Source organism: Choloepus didactylus, chromosome 3, assembly GCF_015220235.1.
Source record: "Choloepus didactylus isolate mChoDid1 chromosome 3, mChoDid1.pri, whole genome shotgun sequence".
Taxonomy (NCBI): domain Eukaryota; kingdom Metazoa; phylum Chordata; class Mammalia; order Pilosa; family Megalonychidae; genus Choloepus; species Choloepus didactylus.
The window spans coordinates 164,190,607-164,204,067 of NC_051309.1; the positions used below are offsets into that span (position 1 = coordinate 164,190,607).

Consider the following 13,461-nt stretch of genomic DNA (forward strand, 5'->3'; position numbering starts at 1 on the left):
AAAATAAAAGATAAGGAGAACACTTGAACACACAGAAGGGAGAAATATGCCTAGTGTAGGTTTTGCAGTAACAACCTGAATACTAGTCCATCTGATAATCTGTGTTTCCCTTTGGGAACGTGAGAAAAGGTAACACAAATCAAACCCACGATCAAATTTTACATGATCACAATAGAGATCCCTGTAATTACGCTTTGTCTTTGGATCATCCTGTATTTCACAGAGTTTGTGCTTGTACTTGTGCTCACTCGGTTACCTAGGAAACAAGCTTTGAAGCTGTGGCGAGGCCCCAGCCACTGTGAGACCAGCAGCCCCTCTGTCAGGTGTCTGGGGTCCTAGACGTCCCCCGTGTCAGAGCCACTCGACCCGCAGGAGGGCCTGTGCACTGGCCACAGGCACGGCAGCAGCCTCTGGCTCTCAGCCGAGAAGAAAGCAAGGAGCCATCAGCCTTTTATTTTGGTCAGGTGTGTGGTGCTTTTGTTGGAAACCACTTGCCAGAGCCAAGAGCCTGTCACTCCCAGCGTTTACTCAGCAGATCTCTGGGAGGCCCTGGGGTCTCACCTCCAGAAATGCATGCAAGTTGGGAGAGTCATTCCATTCTAGAACGCACAGCCCGTCTTGGAGTGCCCCTGTCTGTGTATGTGTGAAGTAGCTTTCACTCCCTCCTCCAAAGGGTCAGATTTGCCATCAGAAAAAGATGACCTCTATCCTTTTTTTCTTTTGTATTTTGATAAACACTGAAGAAGCTGGAGCTGTTAAACTTTATCTTGGGGAAAAACAACCTCAGAACTGGTTTATTTGGTGTTGTGGAACCTCTTACTGCTTTCAATACACAATTAGTAATCAACTGTTTTGTATACTTGTTTTCAGTTTTCATTTCGACAAACAAGCACTGTAATTATAGCTGTTAGAATAAAATCTCTTAACTAAAAAAAAAAAAAAAAAAGGCAGCGAGTCATAAGTTGTCTCATGATGAAAGAACACAGCACCACCTAGAGGCTAGTCAAATGCATGGAAGCTGAGTCTGATATATACAATGGATCCAGCTGCCAATTTGCAGGAAATACAGAGAACGAGGAACATCTTGAACTGCATTATGGAGATGCAGCCAATGAAATCCACAATTTGAAAAACTATGTGTGAAAAGGTCCAGACTCTTAAACAGATAAACTGATCTGAAATTTCAAAGACATAAAAAAAAAAAGAACAAGACTAAACTATAGACCAGGGATGTATTCTTAGATAAATAGCTATAAAGAAATATAAAAAAATTAAGGAGAGAAAAGCAGCTGTGATTAGAGGGATTCTGGGGTAGCTGGCAAAATTCTGTTTCTTAACCTGGGTACTGGTTTGAAGCAGGTTTACCCTTCAGGTATATATTTGTTTTGTTAAGTTTTCTGTAGCGGTGTTTTATTTTACAATAATGTTTTTATGTAAAAGTATTTTCAAGTGATTGATTTCTGATTTTTTAAAATTCCATATTCAGGCACTGAAATTCTACCATAAGACTGGTAGTTTCACCTTTTGCAAATCAACAACTTTTAGCCTATATTGAATACATATACAGTTATTTCTTTCAGTGACTCCTAAACTTCATCTGATGCACACCTCCCCTCCATATGTAAGTCACCCTCAAAACAGCAGCATTCACACAATAAATTCCTGAACACTACACAATCTACCTCAAATAAGTAATGAAAAGAGAAGGTTTTTAAAAAGAACTCAGATATTCCTCAACCAGGTCTTTACCAAATAAATCTAACAGGGTCATTACCTCAGGCAAAAGACTTAAAAGAAATACTGTAAGGTATCCATGATATCCCAAGAATACTGAGGCTTAGAACAGGGGTATGGCTTACATATGTCAAGAAATTTTATAACAAGAAATTAGCCATAAAAAGACAAAGATTAGAAAAATGAATTCGAAAACTGATGTATTTCAAAAGATTTAATAGCTGCAGAAAATGAGATTTCAAATATCAAGAATACTATAAAAAGACTAATTTTTGTCTTTTTTTACTGATGTGGAGAAAAGAGACTAGAAAAGCTCTATCTAAATTTTTCTTGGAAAATTAAGACAACAAGAATAGCTAGGGAGTGCTGTCATCAACATGGTGACAGAAGACATCTACTGAAAACTTCTCCCCAGGAATTCAGCGGGAAAAAAAGGACTAATGTCACTTGCTCAGAATTTCGGAGGGAGGTGAAGACTGGAGAAGGATCACACAAATACTGAATTGAAGAAAGAGAAAAATATCAGGTAGGAAATTTCCATCCCACATCAGCCCGTCCTCTTACCTCCCCTTCACTCTGTCCTATGCAGCTTGGGAAGTGCCCAGAGGGAACAGCCAGGATCTCTCCCACCTCCCACCAGGGACACAGGCTATAAAATTTCTCACAGGAGTGAGCTAGATGCCCACTTATATCCAGACACAGACACACAAGTCCCCAGGACCCACGGCAGGAATCAAGTTGCTGGGGAGTGCGGAATACAAAAGGGCATAAAGAGGAGCTTCCAAAATGGAGGAATAGGGAGGGAACAGCTGAATCTAGTTCTTTCCCAAAAGTAGCAAGTAGCCAGGCAAAAAAACTGTCTAAATCAACTGTTTGGGGACCCAGGATACAGGGGAGCTATTCCAATGCCCAGGTCAGGGCAGGACAAAGGGACTCCAGTCATGGCTCGTGGTGCCCATCATGCACCTTTGAGGGAAACGCTGTGGGAGGCCCGATCCCTGCCAAGGAAGACAGTTGTGACACGGGCAGATGTAGGAATCCTCTGCCCCATGTACAAAGGGGGACACAACACTGAGCCAGATACTGCTCAACAAAGTGAGAGCACAGAAACCCTTAAGTTTCAGCCCCACCAGATCAGACGCTACTCAGCTCCAAAAGTTAAACACATTGAGGATGAATAAGTAACCAAAGAGTGCCATCTGCTAGACAGACTGGGAAGTGCAGGAGAAAAAAAAGCAGTGCTTTTTGGATCCTTTCCAGACCCTAACACAGGTCCATCAAGGCTGGTCTACACACTGTCCACAGATACCCAGCCCTGTTTGGGCTGGGAAATACTGACGATCCAACTGTCAAAGCAATGCCCTAATACAAACCAAAGATAAAAACTAAATCCTAGATAAAAGAGAGAAACTAACCTTCAGAATTGACAATCAAGATAATCAGAAGACCAGATATCAACAAAAAATCACAAGGCTTACTAAAACTCAAAAAGAAATTGCCCGAGGCGGGGCAAGATGGCAGACTGGTGAGCTGTAAGTTTTAGTTACTCCTCCAGGAAAGTAGGTAAAAAGCCAGGAACTGCGTGGACTGGACACCACAGAGCAATCTGTCTTTGGGCATACTTCATACAACACTCATGAAAATGTCGAACTGCTGAGATCAGCGAAATCTGTAAGTTTTTGTGGCCAGGGGACCCGTGCCCCTCCCTGCCAGGCTCAGTCCCGTGGGAGGAGGGGCTGCCAGCTCCGGGAAGGAGAAGGGAGAACTGCAGTGGTAGCCCTTCTCGGAAACTCATTCTACTGATTCAAATTCCAACCATAGATAGACTGAGACCAGACAACAGAGAATCTGAGAGCTGCCAGCCCAGCAGAGAGGAGACAAGCATAGAAAAAAAAAAAATAACACGAAAAACTCCAAAATAAAAGCAGAGGATTTTTGGAGTTCTGGTGAACACAGAAAGGGGAAGGGCGGAGCTCAGGCATTGAGGCGCATATGCAAATCCCGAAGAAAAGCTGATCTCTCTGCCCTGTGGACCTTTCCTTAATGGCCCTGGTTGCTTTGTCTATTAGCATTTCAATAACCCATTAGATCTCTGAGGAGGGCCCTTTTTTTTTTTCTTTTTTTCTTTTTTTTTTAATCCTTTTTTCTTTTTCTAAAACAATTACTCTAAGAAGCCCAATACACAAAGCTTCAAAGAATTGCAATTTGGGCACGTCAAGTCACGAGCAGAACTAAGAGAGCTCTGAGACAAAAGGCAATAATCCAGTGGCTGAGAAAATTCACTAAAAACCACAACTTCCCAAGAAAAGGGGGGTGTCCGCTCACAGCCACCATCCTGGTGGACAGGAAACACTCCTGCCCATCGCCAGCCCCATAGCCCAGAGCTGCCCCAGACAACCCAGTGTGACGGAAGTGCTTCAAATAACAGGCACACACCACAAAACTGGGCGTGGACATTAGCCTTCCCTGCAACCTCAGCTGAATGTCCCAGAGCTGGGAAGGTGGAGCAGTGTGAATTAACAAAGCCCCATTCAGCCATCATTTGAGCAGACTGGGAGCCTCCCTACACAGCCCAGCAGCCCAGAACTGCCCAGGGGGGACGGCACTCACCTGTGACATAGCACAGTCATCCCTCAACAGAGGACCCGGGGTGCACAGCCTGGAAGAGGGGCCCACTTGCAAGTCTCAGGAGCCATACGCCAATACCAAAGACTTGTGGGTCAGTGGCAGAGACAAACTGTGGCAGGACTGAACTGAAGGATTAGACTATTGCAGCAGCTTTAAAACGCTAGGATCATCAGGGAGATTTGATTGTTAGGGCCACTCCCCCTCCCCGACTGCCCAGAAACACGCCCCACATACAGGGCAGGCAACACCAACTACACACGCAAGCTTGGTACACCAATTGGGCCCCACAAGACTCACTCCCCCACTCACCAAAAAAAAGGCTAAGCAGGGGAGAGCTGGCTTGTGGAGAACAGGTGGCTCGTGGACGCCACCTGCTGGTTAGTTAGAGAAAGTGTACTCCACGAAGCTGTAGATCTGATAAATTAGAGATAAGGACTTCAATAAGTCTACAAACACTAAAAGAACCCTATCAAGTTCAGCAAATGCCACGAGGCCAAAAACAACAGAAAATTATAAAGCATATGAAAAAACCAGACGATATGGATAACCCAAACCCAAGCACTCAAATCAAAATACCAGAAGAGACACAGCACCTAGAGCAGCTACTCAAAGAACTAAAGATGAACAATGAGACCATAGTACGGGATATGAAGGAAATCAAGAAGACTCTAGAAGAGCATAAAGAAGACATTGCAAGACTAAATAAAAAAAAAAAAAATGGAGGAGGCGGGGCAAGATGGCAGACTGGTGAGCTGTAAGTTTTAGTTACTCCTCCAGGAAAGTAGGTAAAAAGCCAGGAACTGCGTGGACTGGACACCACAGAGCAATCTGTCTTTGGGCATACTTCATACAACACTCATGAAAACGTGGAACTGCTGAGATCAGCGAAATCTGTAAGTTTTTGCGGCCAGGGGACCCGCGCCCCTCCCTGCCAGGCTCAGTCCCGGGGGAGGAGGGGCTGTCAGCTTCGGGAAGGAGAAGGGAGAACTGCAGTGGCTGCTCTTATCGAAAACTCATTCTACTGATTCAAAGTCCAACCATAGATAGACTGAGACCAGACACCAGAGACTCTGAGAGCAGCCAGCCCAGCAGAGAGGAGACAGGCATAGAAAAAAAACAACACGAAAAACTCCAAAATAAAAGCAGAGGATTTTTGGAGTTCTGGTGAACACAGAAAGGGGAAGGGCGGAGATCAGGCCTTGAGGCGCATATGCAAATCCCGAAGCAAAGCTGATCTCTCTGCCCTGTGCACCTTTCCTTAATGGCCCTGGTTGCTTTGTCTATTAGAATTTCAATAACCCATTAGATCTCTGAGGAGGGCCGTTTTTTTTTGTTTTGTTTTGTTTTGTTTTTTAAATCCGTTTTGCTTTTTCTAAAACAATTACTCTAAGAAGCTCAATACAGAAAGCTTCAAAGAATTGCAATTTGGGCACGTCAAGTCAAGAGCAGAACTAAGAGAGCTCTGAGACAAAAGGCAATAATCCAGTGGCTGAGAAAATTCACTAAACAACACAACTTCCCAAGAAAAGGGGAGTGTCCGCTCACAGCCACCATCCTGGTGGACAGGAAACACTCCTGCCCATCGCCAGCCCCATAGCCCAGAGCTGCCCCAGACAACCCAGTGTGACGGAAGTGCTTCAAATAACAGGCACACACCACAAAACTGGGCGTGGACATTAGCCTTCCCTGCAACCTCAGCTGAATGTCCCAGAGCTGGGAAGGTGGAGCAGTGTGAATTAACAAAGCCCCATTCAGCCATCATTTGAACAGACTGGGAGCCTCCCTACACAGCCCAGCAGCCCAGAACTGCCCTGGGGGGACGGCACTCACCTGTGACATAGCACAGTCATCCCTCAACAGAGGACCCGGGGAGCACAGCCTGGAAGAGAGGCCCACTTGCAAGTCTCAGGAGCCATACGCCAATACCAAAGACTTGTGGGTCAGTGGCAGAGACAAACTGTGGCAGGACTGAACTGAAGGTTTAGACTATTGCAGCAGCTTTAAAACGCTAGGATCATCAGGGAGATTTGATTGTTAGGGCCACCCCCCCTCCCCGACTGCCCAGAAACACGCCCCACATACAGGGCAGGCAACACCAACTACACACGCAAGCTTGGTACACCAATTGGGCCCCACAAGACTCACTCCCCCACTCACCAAAAAGGCTAAGCAGGGGAGATCTGGCTTGTGGAGAACAGGTGGCTCGTGGACGCCACCTGCTGGTTAGTTAGAGAAAGTGTACTCCACGAAGCTGTAGATCTGATAAATTAGAGATAAGGACTTCAATAGGTCTACAAACCCTAAAAGAACTCTATCAAGTTCAGCAAATGCCACGAGGCCAAAAACAACAGAAAATTATAAAGCATATGAAAAAACCGGACGATATGGATAACCCAAGCCCAAGCACCCAAATCAAAAGACCAGAAGAGACACAGCACCTAGAGCAGCTACTCAAAGAACTAAAGATGAACAATGAGACCATAGTACGGGATATGAAGGAAATCAAGAAGACCCTAGAAGAGCATAAAGAAGACATTGCAAGACTAAATAAAAAAATGGATGATCTTATGGAAATTAAAGAAACTGTTGACCAAATTAAAAAGATTCTGGACACTCATAGTACAAGACTAGAGGAAGTTGAACAACGAATCAGTGACCTGGAAGATGACAGAATGGAAAATGAAAGCATAAAAGAAAGAATGGGGAAAAAAATTGAAAAAATCGAAATGGACCTCAGGGATATGATAGATAATATGCAACGTCCAAATACAAGACTCATTGGTGTCCCAGAAGGGGAAGAAAAGGGTAAAGGTCTAGGAAGAGTATTCAAAGAAATTGTTGGGGAAAACTTCCCAAATCTTCTAAACAACATAAATACACAAATCATAAATGCTCAGCGAACTCCAAATAGAATAAATCCAAAAAACCCACTCCGAGACATATACTGATCACACTGTCAAACATAGAAGAGAAGGAGCAAGTTCTGAAAGCAGCAAGAGAAAAGCAATTCACCACATACAAAGGAAACAGCATAAGACTAAGTAGTGACTACTCAGCAGCCACCATGGAGGCAAGAAGGCAGTGGCACGATATATTTAAAATTCTGAGTGAGAGGAATTTCCAGCCAAGAATACTTTATCCAGCAAAGCTCTCCTTCAAATTTGAGGGAGAGCTTAAATTTTTCACAGACAAACAAATGCTGAGAGAATTTGCTAACAAGAGACCTGCCCTACTGGAGATACTAAAGGGAGCCCTACAGACAGAGAAACAAAGACAGGACAGAGAGACTTGGAGAAAGGTTCAGTACTAAAGAGATTCGGTATGGGTACAATAAAGGATATTAATAGAGAGAGGGAAAAATATGGCAAACATAATCCAAAGGATAAGATGGCCGATTCAAGAAATGCCTTCACAGTTTTAACGTTGAAAGTAAATGGATTAAACTCCCCAATTAAAAGATATAGATTCGCAGAATGGATCAAAAAAAATGAACCATCAATATGTTGCATACAAGAGACTCATCTTAGACACAGGGACACAAAGAAACTGAAAGTGAAAGGATGGAAAAAAATATTTCATGCAAGCTACAGCCAAAAGAAAGCAGGTGTAGCAATATTAATCTCAGATAAAATAGACTGCAAATGCAGGGATGTTTTGAGAGACAAAGAAGGCCACTACATACTAATAAAAGGGGCAATTCAGCAAGAAGAAATAACAATCGTAAATGTCTATGCACCCAATCAAGGTGCCACAAAATACATGAGAGAAACACTGGCAAAACTAAAGGAAGCAATTGATGTTTCCACAATAATTGTGGGAGACTTCAACACATCACTCTCTCCTATAGATAGATCAACCAGACAGAAGACCAATAAGGAAATTGAAAACCTAAACAATCTGATAAATGAATTAGATTTAACAGACATATACAGGACATTACATCCCAAATCACCAGGATACACATACTTTTCTAGTGCTCACGGAACTTTCTCCAGAATAGATCATATGCTGGGACATAAAACAAGCCTCAATAAATTTAAAAAGATTGAAATTATTCAAAGCACATTCTCTGACTACAATGGAATACAATTAGAAGTCAATAACCATCAGAGACTTAGAAAATTCACAAATACCTGGAGGTTAAACAACACACTCCTAAACAATCAGTGGGTTAAAGAAGAAATAGCAAGAGAAATTGCTAAATATATAGAGACGAATGAAAATGAGAACACAACATACCAAAACCTATGGGATGCAGCAAAAGCAGTGCTAAGGGGGAAATTTATAGCACTAAACGCATATATTAAAAAGGAAGAAAGAGCCAAAATCAAAGAACTAATGGATCAACTGAAGAAGCTAGAAAATGAACAGCAAACCAATCCTAAACCAAGTACAAGAAAAGAAATAACAAGGATTAAAGCAGAAATAAATGACATAGAGAACAAAAAAACAATAGAGAGGATAAATATCACCAAAAGTTGGTTCTTTGAGAAGATCAACAAGATTGACAAGCCCCTAGCTAGACTGACAAAATCAAAAAGAGAGAAGACCCATATAAACAAAATAATGAATGAAAAAGGTGACATAACTGCAGATCCTGAAGAAATTAAAAAAATTATAAGAGGATATTATGAACAACTGTATGGCAACAAACTGGATAATGTAGAAGAAATGGACAATTTCCTAGAAACATATGAACAACCTAGACTGACCAGAGAAGAAATAGAAGACCTCAACCAACCCATCACAAGCAAAGAGATCCAATCAGTCATCAAAAATCTTCCCACAAATAAATGCCCAGGGCCAGATGGCTTCACAGGGGAATTCTACCAAACTTTCCAGAAAGAACTGACACCAATCTTACTCAAACTCTTTCAAAACATTGAAAAAAATGGAACACTACCTAACTCATTTTATGAAGCTAACATCAATCTAATACCAAAACCAGGCAAAGATGCTACAAAAAAGGAAAACTACCGGCCAATCTCCCTAATGAATATAGATGCAAAAATCCTCAACAAAATACTTGCAAATCGAATCCAAAGACACATTAAAAAAATCATACACCATGACCAAGTGGGGTTCATTCCAGGCATGCAAGGATGGTTCAACATAAGAAAAACAATCAATGTATTACAACACATTAAAAACTCGAAAGGGAAAAATCAATTGATCATCTCAATAGATGCTGAAAAAGCATTTGACAAAATCCAACATCCCTTTTTGATAAAAACACTTCAAAAGGTAGGAATTGAAGGAAACTTCCTCAACATGATAAAGAGCATATATGAAAAACCCACAGCCAGCATAGTACTCAATGGTGAGAGACTGAAAGCCTTCCCTCTAAGATCAGGAACAAGACAAGGATGCCCGCTGTCACCACTGTTATTCAACATTGTGCTGGAAGTGCTAGCCAGGGCAATCCGGCAAGACAAAGAAATAAAAGGCATCCAAATTGGAAAAGAAGAAGTAAAACTCTCATTGTTTGCAGATGATATGATCTTATATCTAGAAAACCCTGAGAAATCGACGATACAGCTACTAGAGCTAATAAACAAATTTAGCAAAGTAGCGGGATACAAGGTTAATGCACATAAGTCAGTAATGTTTCTATATGCTAGAAATGAACAAACTGAAGAGACACTCAAGAAAAAGATACCATTTTCAATAGCAACTAAAAAAATCAAGTACCTAGGAATCAACTTAACCAAAGATGTAAAAGACCTATACAAAGAAAACTACATAACTCTACTAAAAGAAATAGAAGGGGACCTTAAAAGATGGAAAAGTATTCTATGTTCATGGATAGGAAGGCTAAATGTCATTAAGATGTCAATTCTACCCAAACTCATCTACAGATTCAATGCAATCCCAATCAAAATTCCAACAACCTACTTTGCAGACTTGGAAAACCTAGTTATCAAATTTATTTGGAAAGGGAAGATGCCTCGAATTGCTAAAGACACTCTAAAAAAGAAAAACGAAGTGGGAGGACTTACACTCCCTGACTTTGAAGCTTATTATAAAGCCACAGTTGCCAAAACAGCATGGTACTGGCACAAAGATAGACATATAGATCAATGGAATCGAATTGAGAATTCAGAGATAGACCCTCAGATCTATGGCCGACTGATCTTTGATAAGGCCCCCAAAGTCACTGAACTGAGTCATAATGGTCTTTTCAACAAATGGGGCTGGGAGAGTTGGATATCCATATCCAAAAGAATGAAAGAGGACCCCTACCTCATCCCCTACACAAAAATTAACTCAAAATGGACCAAAGATCTCAATATAAAAGAAAGTACCATAAAACTCCTAGAAGATAATGTAGGAAAACATCTTCAAGACCTTGTATTAGGCGGCCACTTCCTAGACTTTACACCCAAAGCACAAGCAACAAAAGAGAAAATAGATAAATGGGAACTCCTCAAGCTTAGAAGTTTCTGCACCTCAAAGGAATTTCTCAAAAAGGTAAAGAGGCAGCCAACTCAATGGGAAAAAATTTTTGGAAACCATGTATCTGACAAAAGACTGATATCTTGCATATACAAAGAAATCCTACAACTCAATGACAATAGTACAGACAGCCCAATTATAAAATGGGCAAAAGATATGAAAAGACAGTTCTCTGAAGAGCAAATACAAATGGCCAAGAAACACATGAAAAAATGTTCAGCTTCACTAGCTATTAGAGAGATGCAAATTAAGACCACAATGAGATACCATCTAACACCGGTTAGAATGGCTGCCATTAAACAAACAGGAAACTACAAATGCTGGAGGGGATGTGGAGAAATTGGAACTCTTATTCATTGTTGATGGGACTGTATAATGGTTCAGCCACTCTGGAAGTCAGTCTGGCAGTTCCTTAGAAAACTAGATATAGAGCTACCATTCGATCCAGCGATTGCACTTCTCGGTATATACCCGGAAGATCGGAAAGCAGTGACACGAACAGATATCTGCACGCCAATGTTCATAGCAGCACTATTCACAATTGCCAAGAGATGGAAACAACCCAAATGTCCTTCAACAGATGAGTGGATAAATAAAATGTGGTATATACACACGATGGAATACTACGTGGCAGTAAGAAGGAACGATCTGGTGAAACATATGACAACATGGATGAACCTTGAAGACATAATGCTGAGCGAAATAAGCCAGGCACAAAAAGAGAAATATTATATGCTACCACTAATGTGAACTTTGAAAAATGTAAAACAAATGGTTTATAATGTAGAATGTAGGGGAACTAGCAGTAGAGAGCAATTAAGGAAGGGGGAACAATAATCCAAGAAGAACAGATAAGCTATTTAACGTTCTGGGGATGCCCAGAAATGACTATGGTCTGTTAATTTCTGATGGATATAGTAGGAACAAGTTCACAGAAATGTTGCTATATTATGTAACTTTCTTGGGGTAAAGTAGGAACATGTTGGAAGTTAAGCAGTTATCTTAGGTTAGTTGTCTTTTTCTTACCCCCTTGTTACGGTCTCTTTGAAATGTTCTTTTATTGTATGTTTGTTTTCTTTTTAACTTTTTTTTTTTCATACAGTCGATTTAAAAAAGAAGGGAAAGTTAAAAAAAAAAAGAAAAAAAAGAAAAACAAGGAAAAAAAAAAAAGATGTAGTGCCCCCTTGAGGAGCCTGTGGAGAATGCAGGGGTATTCGCCTACCCCACCTCCATGGTTGCTAACATGACCATAGACATAGGGGACTGGTGGTTTGATGGGTTGAGCCCCCTACCATAAGTTTTACCCTTGGGAAGACGGTTGCTGCAAAGGAGAGGCTAGGCCTCCCTATATTTGTGCCTAAGAGTCTCCTCCTGAATGCCTCTTTGTTGCTCAGATGTGGCCCTCTCTCTCTGGCTAAGCCAACTTGAAAGGTGAAATCACTGCCCTCCCCCCTACGTGGGATCAGACACCCAGGGGAGTGAATCTCCCTGGCAACGTGGAATATGACTCCCGGGGAGGAATGTAGACCCGGCATCGTGGGACGGAGAACATCTTCTTGACCAAAAGGGGCATGTGAAAGGAAATGAAATAAGCTTCAGTGGCAGAGAGATTCCAAAACGAGCCGAGAGGTCACTCTGGTGGGCACTCTTATGCACACTTTAGACAACCCTTTTTAGGTTCTAAAGAATTGGGGTAGCTGGTGGTGGATACCTGAAACTATCAAACTACAACCCAGAACCCATGAATCTCGAAGACAGTTGTATAAAAATGTAGCTTATGAGGGGTGACAATGGGATTGGGAAAGCCATAAGGACCAAACTCCACTTTGTCTAGTTTATGGATGGATGTGTAGAAAAGTAGAGGAAGGAAACAAACAGACAAAGGTACCCAGTGTTCTTTTTTACTTCAATTGCTCTTTTTCACTCTAATTATTATTCTTGTTATTTTTGTGTGTGTGCTAATGAAGGTGTCAGGGATTGATTTAGGTGATGAATGTACAACTATGTAATGGTACTGTAAACAATCGAAAGTACAATTTGTTTTGTATGACTGCGTGGTATGTGAATATATCTCAATAAAATGATGATTAAAAAAAAATAATAATAAAAAAATAAAAAAAAAAAAATAGTAAGTATAACAAAATCCCAAAAATACTGCAACACTAAGACCTGATAATACAATCACTACAGCCTGCCTCCAACAACTCTCATTCTCTGCACAGCACTCATTCTTAGTCATTCTTCAAGAATGGACATAAATATTGACTCCTCTGTGAAACTTTTCCTGACCAAGTCCAACACTTTCAGATAAAGCTGACTTATCTCTCTGAGATACCACTGTACTTATCATATATATATATATATAAAACTGTTCGTTTACATATCTGTTTTCTGCTAAACTGTGAACTCCTCAAAGGCTGAACTGATTCATCTTTATTTCCCCATTTTCCAGTACAAGGCCTGGCTATTCCTTCACCCTTAACAAACATTCACTTCGCTGATCATAAAGAAAGATAGAATATGAAATGGTAATTAGGTCTGATTATGCCCCTGTGGGTGTGGCCAGGTTTGGACCAAAGCCTTGCCAGGACCAGAGTGGGTTCCATTATCAGTGAGCTTCAGTCTACAGAGTCCTGTCCTTGG

At 41.4% G+C, this 13,461-nt stretch overlaps 1 protein-coding gene across 3 annotated transcripts in view; it reads right to left on the minus strand.

Moving 5' to 3' along the window:
• The window catches only part of LRBA (LPS responsive beige-like anchor protein), a 1,009,660-nt gene that overhangs the window by 931,871 nt on the left and 64,328 nt on the right, over window positions 1-13,461 (minus strand). The window lies entirely within an intron of this gene.